This window comes from Saccostrea echinata, unplaced genomic scaffold (assembly GCF_033153115.1).
Source record: "Saccostrea echinata isolate AGI-Se365-2 ecotype Australia unplaced genomic scaffold, CSIRO_AGI_Sech_v1 ptg000023l, whole genome shotgun sequence".
In the NCBI taxonomy this organism is placed as follows: Eukaryota; Metazoa; Mollusca; class Bivalvia; order Ostreida; family Ostreidae; genus Saccostrea; species Saccostrea echinata.
The window spans coordinates 7737337-7741059 of record NW_026889772.1 but is presented as its reverse complement, the minus strand read 5'-3'; positions in this window follow the sequence as shown (position 1 = coordinate 7741059).

The window sequence follows — 3723 nt, the reverse complement described above, 5'->3', positions numbered from 1 at the left end:
TATTGCAGTACGTTTTTATAATACCGATATACCGGCAAAATGCTTGACCTCAGAGATATGTTACTCCATTGCATTTTCATGAGAATTATAAGAATGTTACTCTGTTGTTTTTCCAAAATGAGGAATGGCCTTTGTTACTTCTCTTCGTTTTCATAAAAATTAATTGTGCATAACTGTCCAAAGGAATGTTACTCTGTTGTTTATTTCCCACGAGAATTGAATATTGCCCTCTAGAGGAATGTTCTTCAGTAGTTTTACAAAGCTTTCTAATGGCATAATATTCTGTAGTTTTTTAAAAGTTTTTTTTTAAAGAAATTTAACTCCATGGCCATTTCATAAGAATTGTACATAGCCTTCTAGAGGAATGTTGGTTTGTCAAGGAATATTGTACGTAGGAATGTTATTCCATAGTTTTACAAAGCTATAGCCCTCTAGATGAATGTTACTCTGTAGCCATTTCATTAGAGTTTTACATAGATATCTAGAAGAATGTTGCTCTGTAGTTTTTGGCTCATATCAGCGAAGTTGGGGGGCTTATGTAATACCTTTGGTCGGTGTCGTTTTGGGCATCTTTTTTTCTTCTATGCCCTATATTAATCGAGATGCATGGGCGATGGTTTCAGTATGTTTCACTGCACCAGTAAAGGTTTCAGATGGTGCAATTTTAGCTAAAGAATGACCAGGTTAATGTTTTGGAGCAGTTTTTGTTTGTTGTTGTTTGTTGTTTAACGTCCCTCTCGAGAATTTTTCACTCATATGGAGACGCCACCACTTGCGAGCTTCAAATTTTTACCTATACTCGGCACTTAGGGCCAATGAGCAGTGAGGGATCTTTTTCGTGCCAGCACCTATTGCGACACGGGACATCGGTTTATACGGTCTCATCCGAAGGACTGGTCTGCACGTCCCACAGTGGGATTCGAACCCGCGACGTAAGGATCAACTCCTTACTCCGCAACTCTGGAGCAGACGCTCTAACCACTGCACCACGCGGGCGACGAGCAGTTTCTGAAAGGTTAAAGTTTTGGTCTCATTTCCAAGTAAGTACATGTAATTCCTATATTGACCAAACTTGGGTCGATGACACATCTAAGGTAGTTAGAATAATCTAACTGTGTCTATAGACAAGCCCTCACCACAGTTAGTTAAACCGGGTCCGTAGGACAATATCATTTTAACGATAGAACGTTCTCTCTACATCTAAGGATGCATGCTACAAGGCTTGCTTCGGATCCTGGATCTGACCTAAATTTTCCGGTTGAGTGACCAGGTTAACATTTTTGGAGCAGGTTTATTCTAGTTAGAATAATCTAACTGTGTCTCGGGACAAGCCCTCACTAAACCGGGTCCGTAGGACAATATCATTTTAACGATAGAACGTTATCTCTAGCCATTACCAAGAAACTATAAGGCTTATCCGAACCAAACTTGCACGGGTGATGCATCAAGGAATGCACTCGTCAGATGCTGGATTTGACATTGACATTTTCTGGATGAGTGAGTAATTCAAAGTTTTTAGAAAAAGTCCATTCCTAAGTAACTGTGAGCCTATAAGACCAAAATTGCATAAATGTTGCATCTAGGTTGCAAATTAAATTCTTTGTTTAGTTTAGTGTGGGACTTTCCTTGCTTAAAGATACAGTAACATTCGTACGTTGAGGTGAGCTCTGTAATCTTTGATTACATGTTTTCCCCATGATATTGCACATGTGTTTGGCCTTCTAGAGGAATGTGAAAGCATGTCAAGCGGATACTTTTTACTATAATGGCATTAAGGACTGGAATTTTTTTACCAGCTTCTATTAAATGTACTAAAGGAAAGAGTACTTTTAAGAAACAAGTTAAGAGTTTTATCTTACAATATGGCATTTTAGAACATGAAAGTTATATGTTTCAGCATTAACTTATAAAACATATTTTATTATTTTATTGATCCTATATGTTGTCATACTTAAATTAAATTTAACGTGTAAGCAACACAGTGCTAAAATTATAGTGCCAAAAATTGTTATAGTGCTTTAATGATGAAACATTGTATTTTTATCTTATTTAAGGTAGGACCCCATTGGAAATAAGCTCTCCAGCTTTAATGGGTTATCCTGGTATCAACTAGTCACTATTTAAAAATATGGTTTCCTGAATATTTATTTATAAATCTATTTAAAATTTATGGATTCCCAAATATTGTCTTTCAAATGACTATGTATATTTATGTGTATTTATTTTATGTATGATGACATATGATACCAAATAAATGATGATGACTCCTTTAGTTTCTATTCAAGGAATAGCCCCCTAGAGGAATACTACTCGGTAGTTTTCTCCGCGATAATTATATATATATATATATATATATATATATATATATATATATATATATATATATATATATATATATATATATATATATATATATATACCCTTCTAGAGGGATATAACTCTGTAGGTTTTTTTTTGGGGGGGGGGGGTGTCAACGAATATTGTACTAAGCTTCATGGATGAATAATATAGTTTTCAAAGCATTGCTCGATCCGTAGTTATACATGGCTTCAAAGCATTGCTCGATCCGTAGTTATACATGGCTTTCTAGAGATCTAGAAATGTTACTCCGTTGCATTTTCATGAGAACTGTACATAGCCTTCTAGAGGAATGTTACTCTTTAGATTTTTTCCCACAATAATTGTATATGGCCTACCAGAGGAATCATCCTCCGTAGCATTTTTTTCAACGAAAATTGTATATAGATATATAGAGCCCTCTTGAGGAAAAATACTCCGTAGTTTACTCTCTATTGAGAAGTTGATGGCTCGTTTTAATACTCCCCCTCAAGTTGAGGGGGAGTATTAAAACGAGCCATCAACTTCTCAATAGAGAATATCCTTAGTTAAGCTCTACATAGCTTCTAGAGGAATATTACTTTGTAGTTTAGCTCTTTCACAAAAATTGTACATAGCTTCTAGAAGAATATTACTCCATAGATTCTGTACTGGGGTTTATTTACATTATGTGTTATTTAAAACCTTGTGAATCAGACCAGTACAACGCGGGGGGTGGGGTCCCACTTTTTTTTCTGAGTATAGCAGTTTGCCATAGTAAATTTAGATACTGGTCCCCCCTCCCCTTTTTTGGTTGCTGTAAGGTCGAGCACTGGCAAATTCCAAGATTTGGGGAGTTAAGGAGGGGTTTTTTATTTATTTTTTTTTGAGGGAGGGGGGTAAGATTTTTTGGCAGGTCCCCCAACTTTTGAAACCGTTGCTAAAGGCCTGATGGATGAATATTTTAAGAAAGAGACATTGACGAGGTGTTATTTATAATGGAGTTTGATTGGAATGACATTGGTATAAAGAGAAAAATTTGGTAAATCATTATCAATGGAATCACTCAGAAATCACATATGTGTACATTGTACATTTACTGGTTAGGATCAAATGGAGCACACGGCTCAGAGGCATCTTGCCAGTAACACTAAGGTCGCTTGTTCAATCCAGCTACGGCCACTTATTGTTGCGTATTGCGAACTTTATCTGCATTGTCTAGCCTAAGGGACCAAACTCCTGCTCAATAAATTGGGGACTTTGTCGCCCTGTACATGTACGGATCTAGAGGGTGGGTGGGGGTCCGGACCCCCTGGGATTTTCAGTTATTAAATCAATGATATTAATCCGCGCACAATGTATAAATTATTATATCAGAGACAACATGTGTCGAAATGATCCTTTTTC